Source organism: Macrotis lagotis, chromosome 7 (genome assembly GCF_037893015.1).
Source record: "Macrotis lagotis isolate mMagLag1 chromosome 7, bilby.v1.9.chrom.fasta, whole genome shotgun sequence".
Lineage (NCBI taxonomy): Eukaryota > Metazoa > Chordata > Mammalia > Peramelemorphia > Peramelidae > Macrotis > Macrotis lagotis.
Genome location: NC_133664.1, coordinates 207,227,576 through 207,242,368, shown reverse-complemented (window position 1 = coordinate 207,242,368; position 14,793 = coordinate 207,227,576).

Sequence of the window (14,793 nt, the reverse complement as noted above, 5' to 3'; positions counted from 1 at the left end):
CATCTCAAGCTTTGGGAGGGATTTGAAGCTGTTTTCAGAGCTATTTCTAGGAACCTTTAAATTTTCATTCTTCCTAGGTCCCTTTTCTCTCCTGTGCTCTGGTTAGTAGATGACCACAAGCACTCCTTTCTGTCCTGGAACTGTGGACAGAGTAGAGTCTCTGCTCCTCTAAAGCATTGAGCTCTGTTGTGCTTCTAGTCCTCTCCCTGGGACTGGGGCCCCAGACTGCGAACCAGACCTGAGTTATAGGCAAAGAGACCTGTCTCAGTGGTAGCAAAGAGACCCCTGTAATCTCCTTCCAACCCTCTTACCTTCTGTGAGCTGAGTGCTCCATAAAAGCTGCCACTACTTATTCAGTGGCTCTTGAGGTCTGCTCCAGGTCTGCTGGGGTGGATCTGCACTGCTGAGGCTGTAGTGGACTGTGCTCCACTCTCACCCCAGTGTGGCAGTGTTTTCCTGTTGCCCTTCCAAGTTTTCCTTGGCAGTCTGTAGGCTAAGAGATCTAGAAGCCACCACTGTCATTGCCACTGACCCAGTCCCCCAGCAGTTGGTTCCTGGATTTCCAGGTTTGCTCGAGTGCAGCACTGCTGCTCCATGCTCTTCTCAACCCAAGAGCAGACCCTTTCCTGCCCCATCTTCCAAGTGGTCTTGGGCTGGAAAATTGTTTCACTTAGTCTTTCTGTAGTTTCTGCCATTCTAGAATTTATTTAGCCTTTTTTTTTATTTTACAATTTTTCCTCCAATCTTACTTCTCTCCCCCCACCCCCACAGAAAGCAATTTGGCAGTCTTTATTTATTTATTTGTTTATTTGTTTGTTTGTTTGCTTATTGGTTTTTGCAAGGCAAATGGGGTTAAGTGGCTTGCACAAGGCCACACAGCTAGGTAATTATTAAGTGTCTGAGACCAGATTTGAACCCAGGTACTCTGACTCCTGGGCCGGTGCTTTATCCACTGCACCACCTAGCAGCCCCTAATTTGTCAGTCTTTGTTTCCATGTTGTACATTGATCCAAGTTGAATGTAATGAAAGGGAAATCATATCCTTAAGGAAGAAACAAAAAGTATAAGAGATAACAAGATCACACAATAAGATACCTGGTATTTTTTTCTAAGTTAAAAAGAATAGTCCTTGAACTTTGTTCAAACTCTACAGCTCTTTATCTGGATACAGATGGTATTCTCCATTGCAGACAGCCCCAAATTGTCCCTGACTGTTGCACTGATGGAACTAACAAGTTCATCAAGGTAGATCATCACCCTCATGATGTTGTTTGAGGGTGTATAGTGTTTTTCTGGTTCTGCTCATCTTACTCAGCATCAGTTCATGCAAATCTCTCCAGGCTTTCCTGAATTCCCATCCCTCTTGGTTTCTAATAGAACAATAGTGTTCCATGACATACATATACCACAGTTTTTAGAATTGTTTTCAGTTTAAAGTCTTATTTGAAAATCTCAAAGTGTCATTGAGTTTTTTGAAAGCTATAAAAGCAAATTTCATTTCGCTGAAAAGGCTTCAAGTATGGTCCTGGCAAACAGACTGAATCATCTTGAGTTCTTGTCATAACTAGGATTATGCCATACAAATACTGACCTGGATCAGTTGAGAGTTTCAACACCATAAGATTCTTTACTTGCTGATGTATTTTTTGCCCATAGCAACTTCTACTAAGGGTTTGAAGAATTTGGAACAGCTTTACTTTATATCTATATTTATTAGGTTGGTCTATTGTAAGACCCTAGAGGGTACCATTAAGTCTATGTCAAATTACACCATCTGGTTCTTGTGAATGTTTTTTACTGTAATGATTTTAACTTCTTTTTAGGAGACCACATCAGTTACAGTGATTCAGTATTGAATTTCTACAACATTCTTTTGTTTTGATAATTTTGCCTATTGTGTTTTTTAACTCAGGTCTGTAGTGTTTTTAAGAGGTCACTAAAACTTTTATTTTAAACATTCATTATAAAAATTTTTGGTTTCCAGCTTCTCTTCCTTCTAGGCATATTGGGGAAAAAGGCAATGAAAATAAAGGAAATAGGAAAAAAAAGTATGCTTCAAATTGCACTCAGAGTTCTTTAGTTATTTTCTGAATATGGTTAACATTTTTCATCATCATAATTCATAAGCATAATAGATTCAGTTCTAGTTCTTTATTTTAATTATTTTCTGTTTCAAGTGTTTCTTTTAAACAATATTTTTATGGTTAAGTTTATCTTGTTCACATTCATAGTTCTCATTGATAACTATATTTCCCTCCATTCTCTTCTGTTTATCCTCCTCTGTAGTTGGTTTTGCTTCTTATCACTGCCTCCCTTAATTTATCCATCCTCTTATCCCATCCTCTTTTCCTTTTTCTTAACCCATTCCCCTTATACTTCTCTGTTGGGTAAGATGGATTTCTTTTACTCAACTAAGTTTGTGTTCATATTCTTCACTCGTTGTACCTAAGTTTAGATTAGAGTGAAGTTGAAGGTTGTTCATCACTTTCCTGTTTTCTCTTGCATACCTCTTTTATGTGAACTTCCCCAAATCTTCCTATCCCTCCCTCTTCTCCCAGTACAGTTCTTTTTCTTCTTTCTTATTATTTGAGATCACCCCAACAAAATAGCCTCATGCCTCTAAGTAGGACACCTAACTGCCCTAATGATGATAAAAGTTTTCAGAGATTATATATATCATCTTCCCATTTGACAATGTAAACATTTTAACATTCACATTTACCTTTTGAATCTTGTTTGGATGTCACATTTTCTATTTAGGCCTGGTCCTTCCAACAGAAATGCCTCAGAAGCCCTCTACTCCTTTATCATAGTAGATATATCATCCTGACAGTGACTCTATAGTATTTAAATTGTTTCTTTCTGGCTGCTTGCAGTATTTTTTCATTGACTTTCTTGTGCCCACATAGAGGTTATCTAATTTTTTTTTTAGGTTTTTGCAAGGCAAATGGGGTTAAGTGGCTTGCCCAAGGGCCACACAGCTAGGTAATTATTAAGTGTCTGAGACTCTATTTGAACTCAGTCCACTGCACTACCTAGCCGCCCCTGGAAATAGGTTTTAATATGATTGCACTTTTGTATAGCCTATCCCATATTGCTTGCTGTCTTGAGGAGGGGGTAGGGAAGGAAGGGAGACAGAAAAATTTGGAACTCAAAATCTTAAAAAAAAATTCATGTTAAAAACTATTTTTACATGTAATTGGAAAAGTTAAGTTTTTTTTAAAAAAGGTAAAACATGCATAGTCAAACAAAGCAAATTTCTACATTACCTATGTTCAAAAACATGTTTCTAATTCTGTATCTTGAATCAATCACTTCTTTGCAAGGACATCCATGTAGCATGCCTCAATCACTGCCCTTTCGTTGATCACTGTGTTGATCAGATTTCTTATCTTCCAAAGTTGTTCATTATTTGCAGTGATATTGCATAAATTGTTCTCTTGATTCTGCTCACTCACTTTGCTTCATTTCATTTAAGTTTTTCCAAGTATGGTATAATGGTATTCCATTATATTTATATAGCATATTTTGTTTAGCCATTCCTTAGTTGATGGGCATCCCTTTAAGTTTCTATTTCTTTGCTATGTTTTTTGTGCTTGTGGATCTTTTTGCTTTTTTTTTTATCTTTTTAAGATATAGACCTAAGAGTGGCATTAATGAGTATAATTTATGGTACAGAATATATACAATTAAATAACTTTTCAGACCAAGTTCAAATTGTAGTCTAGAATGAATCCCAGTCAACCTTAGCACTACCAACGGTACATTGTTTTCCCCTTTCCTCCTAAATTTGTCATTTTCCTTTTTTATTAAATTTACTAATCTGTTAGATATTATTGGAACCTTAGAGATGTATTTAGAGCATTCACTTAGAAAAAAGGAACTTGTATCAAATCTATATGAAACAGGAAATAACTTGTGTGACATTTCTGTGCTCACTCCTGTAGAAGTGGCCCAATTTAGCTTATAAGTTGTCTTAGACTTCCAGAAAAGCACACTCATATTGCAAGCAGGTGTAATATCTGAAGTGCCCTTAGTGGCATTCTCTTTGAACAACTGGCCTAATATCCCTAGTTCCTTTCTGGTGTGGGGCCTTTTAACAGCCTTCCCAAAGCCTATAATATTCCCATAGGCCACAAGAGGGCGTTCAGGTTGCAAGTGTCTAGGTTTTGGCTGTGATGGGCAGGTTTGGAGTTATATGCTGGAATATTTATTATTCAGAATACTGTTAAAAATGCAAACTTTATGACTCAGGAACCTCCAGCCTATCTTTAGGCTTTTCTTTCTAGTCACAAGTCACACAACAGTTCTTTCCCATCCAACCCCCTTCATAGAACTAAATATCCAAATATAATGTGGCTTGATAGTTTATTGGACAGTGAAAATTGGAATTCTCACATAGAACCATATTCTTTGTATTCTCCAGCCAACAAACACTTTCCCCTCTCAGCCTCTCAGTATTTCATATATAACCAGGAAACTCCCCAGTTTCATTTTCAAGGAAATTCTTGGAGTAGAGAGCTAGATTAGGGAAAATTTTCATTATCCCTGTTCCAGATCACGACTATACCAGAGAAAATGAGAATGTTGATGAGAAGCTCTCCACCTCAGCATGGTCATAATAGCTAGGGATCCAGGATTAATTTAGATTGCCTCCAAATTCTGATAGTCTTGGTTGGTCATTTGAATATTGAGCTATGGCCATCAGCTTCAGTTATACTGTCACTTTATGGAATCCTTATAATTTCTTTTTTTTCCTGTTTGGTTTCTTTATTTTATATTATAATAATCCTGATATGAGAGTAAACATACCCCCCCCCCCCCCGAGAAACTTTCAAGAATAGTAAGAGAGGAAAAAAGTGTACTTCAGTTTGTGTTCAGATTTCATCACCTCTGTCTCTGGGATGAGTTGCCTTCTTTATCATAAGTCCACCAGAGAAGTTGTTTCAATATCTTTTCCCACAGTTGCTATCACCAGCTGTATTTCCCTTTCCTGTATTCTTCTCCACTCTCATTTTTTCTATTTTCTTTCTCCTTTCACCCTGTCTCTGCTCAGAAGTGTGTTGAATCTGAATACCCTCTCCCATGATCTTCCCTCTCTTCTGTCACCTACTCCTCCCTTCCCTCTCCCCATTGCCCCTTATCCCATCCCTTTCTTATTTTTCTCTAAGGTAAGATTTCTATATCCCATCAAGTAAATATGTTATTTATTCTCTCAGCCATTTCTGATGAGAATGAAGTCTCACTCATTCCCCCTCACCTTCCCCCATTTCACTCCATTGAAAAATCTTTTTCTTGACTCTTATGTGAAATATTTTAGTCCCTTCTTCCTCTCCTTTCTCTTCCTCCTAGGACTTTCCTTTATCACCCATTGACTCCATTCTTTTTACTATATTATACCATTATATTCTGCTCCTTCCTGTGCCCTGTCTATATATGCTCCTTCTAACAGCTCCTATAAATGAGAAAGTTCATGAGTTATCAATATCTTCTTCCCATGCAGGAATACCAACAGTACAACATCATTAAATTCCTCATAGTTAGTCCTTCTCGACCATCCCCTCTGGTTCACCAGAGTCCTATACTCGAAGATCAAACTTTCTTTTCAGCTCTGGTTGTTTCAATAGGAGATTTTTGCTGGGTAGTTGATTCTCAGTTGTAAACCAAGATCTTTTGTTTTCTGGAATATCATATTCCAATCCCTATGAGCCCTTAATGTAGATGCTACCAGATCCTGTGTAATCCTGACTATAGAGCCATAGTAGCTGAGTTGTATGTTTCTGGCAGCTTTTAGTATTTTCTCTTTGACTTGGGAGTTTTGGAATTTGACTATAATATTTCTGGAAGTTTTTTCTTTTGGGATCTCTTAGGAGGTGATTGATGAGTTCCCTCAATTTCTATTTTACCCTCTGCTTCTAGGATTTCAGGACAGTTTTACTGTATTATTTCTTGAAAAATGAAATCTTGGCTCTTTTTCTTATTGTGACTGTCATGTAGCCCAAGAATTTATAAATTATCTCTTTTGAATCTGTTTTCAAGGTCAGTCATTTTTCCAATGAGATATTTCACATTTTCTTCTAATTTTTAGTTCTTTTGGTATTGTTTTGTTGTCTCTTGATTTCTCATGAAGTCATCAGCTTCCTTTAGTTCCATTCTACATTTGAAGGAGTTTTCTTTTTTGTTATAATTCTCTTTTTTTATTAAATATTTTATTTGAGTTTTACAATTTTTCTCCCAGTCTTATCCCCCTCCCCCCCACAGAAAGCAATCTGTTGGTCTTTATTTTGTTTCTGTGTTGTACATTGATCCAAACTGAGTGTGTTGAGAGAGAAATCATATTGTAGGGTTCTGGTTTTTAATCCACTCTGCTATTCACTTACATTTTAAGGGACAGTTCATCCCATTGGTATTCAAAGTTATAACTTATTCTTTATTGCCCTCCATGCTATCTTCCCTCTGTTTGTATTTCCCCCCCTTTCCCCTCCCTTTATCTGTATTCCCCAGTATTTTGTTTGTGAATACCACCCCCTTCGGTGTATTTGCCCTCCTATATCACTCCCTCCCCTTTATTTTCCCTTTCCCTTTTTCCCTTCCCTTCCTTTTGTTAGTTCCCCTTTTTTCCTCCCCTTCCCCCTCCCTTTCTCCATCCCCACTCCCCTTTTCCCCTTTTAATACTTGAAAGGTTAGATGTTTGTTAAGCTAACTAAGTATGTGTGAGTTGACTTTAAAACAAATCTGATGAGAAGAAGATTCAGGTATTTCTCATCTCCCATCTTCACCTCTATTACCATAGGTATTTTGTACCACTTAGTTTAATGAGATTTACCCCATTCAATCCACCCACCATCTCCTTCCTGTCCCCTTTTTTAAGGAGGTAGTGTTTTTAAAAATCATTCTGAGTCAGAAAATTCTGAGTATCCGTCACTTCTAGCTAAGTATATTATATCTAATAGAGTTAAAGTTCTTGAGAGTTATTAGTCTTTCTCCCAAGTGGGGTTAAAGCCAGTTACATCCCATTGGATAGCAGTCTCATGGATAGGTCATGAATGTCCATCACTTCTGGCTAGGTATATTCTCTCTGTTAGAGTTACAATTCTCAAGATTTATGAGAATCTTTTTCCCCATGCTGGGATATAGCCAATTTCAACTTGTTGGATAGCAGTTTTTTTTTATTTTACCCCCCCCCCCCCCGCTTTTTAACCTTTTCAGGTGTCTCTTGAACCTCCTGTTTGATGTTCAAATTTTCTATTTAGCTCTAGTCTTTTCATCAGGAATTTTTGGAATTCTGCCATTTTGTTAAATGTCCATCTTTTTCCCTGAAAGAGAAGGCTCAGCTTTGTGGGATAGTGGATTCTTGGCTGCATTCCAAGCTCCCTTGCTCTTTGAAATATCTTGGTCCAAGCCCTTTGATCCCTTAATGTTGATGTAGCCAGGTCCTGTGTAATCCTTACTGTGACTCCTTGATATTTAAATTGTTTCTGTCTGTTTGCAGGATTTTCTCTTTTATCTGATAGTTCTGGAATTTGACCACAATATTCCTTGGTGTTTTTATTTTAGGATCTTTTTCTGGGGGGGGATTGATGTATTCTTCCAATAACTACTTTGCCCTCTGGCTCCATGATATCAGGGAAATTTTCCATCACTAGATCCTGTAATATTAAGTCCAGGCTTTTTTTCCTCTTCAGTGTTTTCAAGAAGTCCAATAATTTTCAGGTTGCCCCTTCTTGACCTATTCTCGAGGTCAGTCATTTTGCTGATGAGGTATTTTACATTTTCTTGTATTTTTTTCTTTCTATTTTTTGATTTTGTTTGACAGGCTCTTGCTGTCTCATGAAGTCATCTCATGAAGTCATTAGTTTCTGCAGACTCCCTTCTCTTTTTTAGGGAGTTTTCTTCATTAACCTTTTGCAATTCCTTTTCCAATTGATCAATTCTACTTTTGAAAGAGTTTTCCATTTGACCAATTGAGGTTTTCAGAGAATTATTTTCTTTTTTTTTCCATTTGCCTAATTGAGGATCTGAGTTATTCTCATTTTGTATGTGTCCAATTGTATTTTCTAAGGATTTGCTTTCTTGTTGCAAGGTATTAATCTTTTCTTGGATTTCTTTTGCCCAATTTTCTAATTGATTTTTAAACTCCTTCCTTAATTCTTCAAGGGAGTCTTTCTGTACTGGAGACCAGATCATATTCTCCTTAAAGGTTCTAGGTCTCTCTGAGTTAGGGTCTTTTACTTCCAAGATTTTTCTATGGATCCACTTTTCTGGTGACGCTTCTTCATTTTGCTAAGACCTTGGTTTGGGGAGGGGCTGGTTCACAGGGGTTTGGTGTTGGTATTGCTACAGGCTTTACTCACTGAGTGCAGTTTCTCTGGCTGGCCGGTTGCTTTCTCTGGCCTGTCTGTGACCTTGATTGAGGCCTTCTCCCTTAGCTTGAAGGGAGGGGTTGGAAATATTGAATCCCTTTGCCTTTTACCCTGGGGTGAGGTCTTTCCTCTCCCTATTGTCAGCTGGGCTGGTTTTTCTGCTCAGACACCTGCCTGAGGCAGAAGTAGTCTGCAATTATTTGTTCTGGGAAGGGGCCTCAGCTGTAATAGAGGCGTGGACTCCTCAGACCAGAGGAGCCCAGGGATGGTGTCCACAGCTCTATTGCACCAGAACTCACCCCCCCAGTCTTGTTGGCAAACTGCAGAGGGTCAGCACCAACACCAGTGCCTCTGCTCCCTAGTTGACTCAAGCCCCGGTGGTCTAGCCCCACCACTGATCCAACAGGTCCATCTCTCAGGTCCTCAGACTCTCCGTCTCCAATTCGGCTGCTAATCTGGCTGATCCGCCCTCTGTGCCCGGACTCACCCAGACTCACCTGCCTGAACTCACCCAAAGCTGCAGAAGACAAATCCTGAGGTAGATGTTCTTTCTCCTGCCTTTTTTTTTTTAAGATTTTGCAAGGCGATGGGGTTAAGTGGCTTGCCCAAGGCCACATGACTAGGTAATTATTAAGTGTCTGAGGCCGGATTTGAACTCAGGTACTCCTGACTCCAAGGCCAGTGCTCTATCCACTGTGCCACATAGCCGCCCCTCTCCTGCCTTTTCTTTCTGGGTTTTGTGGGTCGGATTTCTGTTAAGAGGTTTGTTTCATATGATACATGGAGAAAGATCAGGAGACTTTAGAACTGTGCCTGTCTTCCCTCTACCATCTTGGCCGGAAAGTCTCTAGGAGTTTCTTCAGAGAGCTTTTTTATCTCCTTTTCCAGCTGGTCAGTTCTGTTTTTTTTTTAGAGCATTCTTCTCATTTGTCCTTTTTGCTGCTTTTTTTTTTCATATGACTTAAACTGGTTTTTAAATATGTTATTTTTCTTTTCTTCAGTGTATATTTGAATTTTTTTACCAAGCTGCTGACTTGGTTTTCATGATTTATCTGCATCGCTCTCATTTCTCCTCCAAACTTTTCCTCTACCTCCCTTAATTGTTTTCCCAGTCTTTTTTGAGCTCTTCTGTTGCCTGAGCCCATTTTTCATTTCTGTTGGAGGCTTTGGATGCAGAAGCTTCGATTTTGTCATCTTCTGAGTGTGTATTTTTATCCTCCATGGAACCAAAGTAATTTTTTATGGTCAGATTCTTCTTTTTCTGTTGTTTACTCATTTCAGACTATGACTGATTTACCACACTCCCAAGGCTTTGGTCCTACAGGGACCTTAATTCCTCCAATGCTTTATGAGAGGTTCAGAATGCTCTCCAGGTCTGTGCTCTGGTCTGTGGATGACCACAGCCCCTCCCCTCTGTCCTGGAGCTGTGTGGACGGTCCCTGCTCAATTGTGGTAGTATGGGGGCTCAGACTGCAACCTAGTTCTGAGTGTTGGAAAATAGCAGAGTCCTGCCCTAGGGAGAGTAGAGAGACCTCTGCACCAGCCCCCTTACCATCTGTGGACTGGGAGCTCTGGAAGTGCTGAGTGGTTCTGCCAGTTCCCTACTGCAGGTTCTCACCACAGGGCTGCTCTAAGGCTGGTGTTCTGCTCTGCATTCACTCACTCTGGTGCATCAGAGTTCTCTCACCATCCCTTCAAGTTGTCCCTGGTGATCCATAGACCAAGAGGTCTGGAAATTAACCCCTTTACCATGGACCCAGGCACCTCATGGGCTGTTCCTGGAAGGCTGGAGCTGGTTTGCTACAGCCTGGCTGTGCTGCAGCTATTTCCAGTTCCCAGTCCTGGTGGAACAGATCTTTCCTGTGGAACACCTAAGTTGTTTTGGACTGGGAAATTGTATCACTTAGTCTTTCCTGGGTTGTACCCCTCTAAATTTTGACTAGAGTCATAATTTGAGGGCTTTTGGAGTTTTTGGGGGCACGAGTTTCCTGGAATTTCTGCCTTCATGCTGCCATCTTGGTTCCGCCACCCCACCCCCCATCGGAATCCTTATAATTTCAATCTACCACCCAATCAAAATCCTGGTAGCTGTTGAATGTAAATTTCTTCCTAATGAGTTCATTTCTGGGTTCACAATTTTTCCCAGTTCTCCTTAACTCCTGCCCTCATATTAAGTGACTTAACTATACATAATGAATTTCCTTCAAATAGCCTCAATCTACTCACTTCCTATGACCTCTCCTGAATCCTGCCTCAGCCACACAAAAATGATCATTATCCTTGACCTTGCCATCCCCCACAAATGTACCACCATCATTTTTAAGAATTCCCAAATCCTCTCATCTGACCATAATTTATTATGTTTATACCTTTCCCTGTTTCCCTTTATCCTTTGCCTACACTGTGACCGCCAATCCCTTGACCCCTCAGTTCTCTCCCAGGCTATTTTCCCTGTACTAGTTATTATCTTTTACTGAAAAAAATTGTGTTCATTCACCATTAACTTTCTCCCTCTTCCTCATTACCTTTCAGGTGTCTTTAGCTACCTCCTCTTCCTTACCTGTCCCATTTGATGAAATAACCTTATTCTTTAACCCTTTTCTTATAACAGTCCCTCTCTCCCATCTCTTCCAGCAGATTGTCCTTTTGTTATCTTCACTCTGTTGCTTAATTTCAGTCTCTCCTTGTCTTTTGGTTGCTTCTCTACTACCTTCAAGCATGTCCATGGGCCTTCTCTTATGGCTTCTGTGACTATACTCCATGAGAAGGCTGTCTGCAATATACCTTCACCTTTTCTCACTTTCTTTTCAGTCACTTATAGTCCAGATTCCCTTTTTCCCTGAAACTGATCTCTCCAAAATTATAACGATCTTTCAACTTCCAAATCCAGTGACCTTTTCTCAGTGTTAATTTTTCTTGACCTCTATCAAGTGCCTTCCTTAATACTCTCTTCTCTTTAGGTTTTCAGGACATTACTCCTTCTTGGTTATCTTTCCTATTTCACCACTCCTAAGTCTCTTTTCCTGGATCCTTATTGACTCACTTCCTGTAATTGTATATGGGTCCTACATCTGGATTTTCTTCTGTATGAATTCACAGTGTTCTCTTTATCTCCCATGGCTTTAATTATCATTTCTGTGCTGATGATTCTCATCTACTTGTTCTGCCCCAAACCTTCTGCTGACCTCTAGTCTCATATCTCCAACTACCTTTCAGATACTGAATAAACTCAGCATGTCTATAGTGGAACCCCCTTCTAAATTTCCCTATTAAGGATAACACCATCCTCCCAGTTCCTCAGACACCTACATATTTTTCTCTATTCACTTTAATCCCCAATCTGTTGTTATACCTATTGATTTAATTGATATTTTGATAATTGATCATCTCTTGAATATGTTACTTTCTCTCTCTCTCTGGCAATAGGATTAAGTGACACACACACACACAAACACAGAGCTAGTAAGTATTGTCTGAGATCGGATTTGAATTCAGGTCCTCCTGATTCCACCGAAGGTGCTCTATCCACTGTGCCACCTAGCTGCCACGTTTACCTTCTCTTCTTACAATACTCTTGTCACTCTGGTGAGCACTTCAGGACCCATGTTTGGATTATTGCAATAGCCTATTGGTCTGTTTGCCCAAAGTCTCACCTCATCTTTTTCTCTTCACTTTAAAAAAAAAAATTTCCTTCAAATGCCAACTAAAGCCCCATTTTCTACAGGAAGCCTTTCCTAACTCCTCTTAATACTAGTGTCTTCTCTCTGCTGATTATCTCCAAATTATAGTGTGCATATGTTTGCTTGTCTCACCTATTAGGTTGTGAGGTCCTTGAGGACAGGAACTATCTTTTGCCTTTTTTTGTGTCTCCAGCACTTAGCATAATGCATTACACATGGTAGATATTAATAAAAATATTTATTGAATGACTGACTCAATCAATAGTCAGTGCTTTTCATCCAAGGAAATCACCAATTTCTGCAGTCCTCCAAATGGTAGGCAAGAAGTTGGAAACTAAGTGGCAGCAGAAGGAAATATGAGGTTGCCAGTCCTGACATAGTGGGCAAATCTTAAGTCGCTTCACTCTGTGGTACCATTTTCCTCCAATGGAACTCTCTTAGGGCTATAGAGCTTCCCTGTTGTTCTTTGAGAACTTTGGGGAAGAAACACCAACAGCATTTGAAAATATGATTATTTTCCAATTCCATCATGGCCACATGTTATAGTGGAAGGAACAAAGTATTTGGACATAAAAGACTTGGACAAGTGCTATGTGAACAAGGTCTGGGGCATCTCTGAGTCTCAGTCTTCATCTGCAAAAAAGGATTTTTACTAAGACTCCTTGGACCAGTTCTAATTTTTGATGTATCTGTACCAGACTCCAAGGCTCTCTTATATTTAGCCTTGTCCCTTTATTTATGAAGCAACAGAAAGAGGCATTACTGAAGCTGAAAAATGTTTATTTTTCTTCAACAAATTAAAAGCAAAGAAACAAATGGGAGTACATCATTATAAATATCCATAAATAGCAAGTGATAGACAAAATCTAAATAAATAAATAAATACTTTTACTTCCAAAGGAACATTTCTGGAATTACAAGGGATTATCTCTCTGCTTTGCCAAAGAGGCTTCCCCCTTGCTGCTGCTAGTACTATGGGTCACAAACTGTTCAACTAGGGAAGTGCTTTTTGGTTTTCCATTCATTTCTTTGTGTCAGGGCCTCAGTAGGAATGGATATTGGTGATTCGAAAACCGAATGAATATATTTTTAAAGATCTGCTCTGCACTGCTGTTTAGTGTTGTACATAGTTTTGTTTATATTCCAGAATATGAAATTTAAGCTCAGCTTAAAAAAAAAAAGCAGAGGACTGTTGTTCCTCTAGAAAATGCAGTAGAATGATTCAGACTCCAACAGTGAGAACATGATAGGAATGAAGGGAAGTAAACAGATGAGTGAGACCTTGTCTGAATTGGTTGTGCTACTTGATATCATTTGTCTGTACTGACTACCTTAAGGAAAAATTTAGAAGAGGAGAGAGGGCCTCAGATAGGAAGATTCAAAGTCATAAATGGTAGGGAAGAACAAAAAGACCTAATAAATGAGAGTTGAGCCCCAAAGTAAGTCCCGGACTTATAGAATTTCCGCATTTTGGATCCTGTACTGTGTTTTCTTTGGCATTATGTCCAGAAATCAGGACAGCCTTGGGGAAGTAAAGACTTATGGTTGTCCTTAGATTGATCCCTTTATTTATTGTTTTTAGACTGATTAGACCCCAAGACTGTTTACTGTCTAGGGGTTTCTCAGCATTACCATTGGGGTTGAAAAATGATAGGATTCTCATTTGCAAAGGGAGGAGAGTGCGGAAATGGTATGGATCCAACAGAAAACCAAAGATTGGCTCCAGGGTGGGCTAGAATTTGTCTCTTTACTATAGATTCGAGGTTTAGTTGTTTCACAGTGTACCCTTTCCCATCCTCCATTCTTCATTTTAAGCATAGGGAAGACAGAAATGATGGTTTTAGTGTAAAAAGACTCAGCAAACTTGGAGTTAATGGAAGTTGATGAGTAGTATTTTAAGGAATCCAACTTAACAGTAATGCTTAAATTTGCTTGTGCTGAAAGAGGGGGAAAAACCTACTAGCCCATTAAGAAGAAAAAAAACGATGGATCTCACTATCTTATTTTCCCTTTTCGTCTTTGTCTTTCTCCAGATTTCCCATTATCAATAGAATTTAAACTTTTAAAAAGGAGAGCATTTCCTTTTTGCCATTTTTATCCTTGATGCTTAGTCCAATACCTTACAAATAGGAGTCATTTAATACATTTTTGTTGAACTAAATTGAATCAGAGATACACAGCCTGTTCTGATCTCAGAACAACTTCAAGGCTAGAATTTGCTATTGAAAAAGACCCTCAGAAATCTACTGAGTCATAGAAAACCTCAAATAGCTTTCCTCTGCACACATTAGCATTTTTATGACCATTTAGAATAGTATTACTAACCCTGGATAAGTAAGTTTGTTAAAAGACTTCTGAAGAGTTCAGATTTATTCCTATTGCAAAGGGAAGCTGCAGATTGAACTGAATGGCCTCAAACTAAGGTCAGCTTAAAAAAAAATTAGTGGGCTGGTAAAATACAGAGGTCCAGTGTTCCTCCAAAAAGTGCATAAAGTGTTTTGATTTTCAAGACTGGAAATGTTTTAGCCTTCTGTCTTTGCCTGACTTGTTAAGTTTAGAAGTGCCCCTCTAGTATAGTCTATGATATAATAAGGGAGTGAATGGCAACTGAACTGTGGCTACTTCTGGCCTATTTTCTGGTACCTTCTTGGTACTAATCATGAGTATAATTTTTCAATATTAATCACTTTCCATTAATACTTTAAAAAACCTCTCTCAAAGCCCTCTTAGAAGGGGTTCAAGGAATAAGA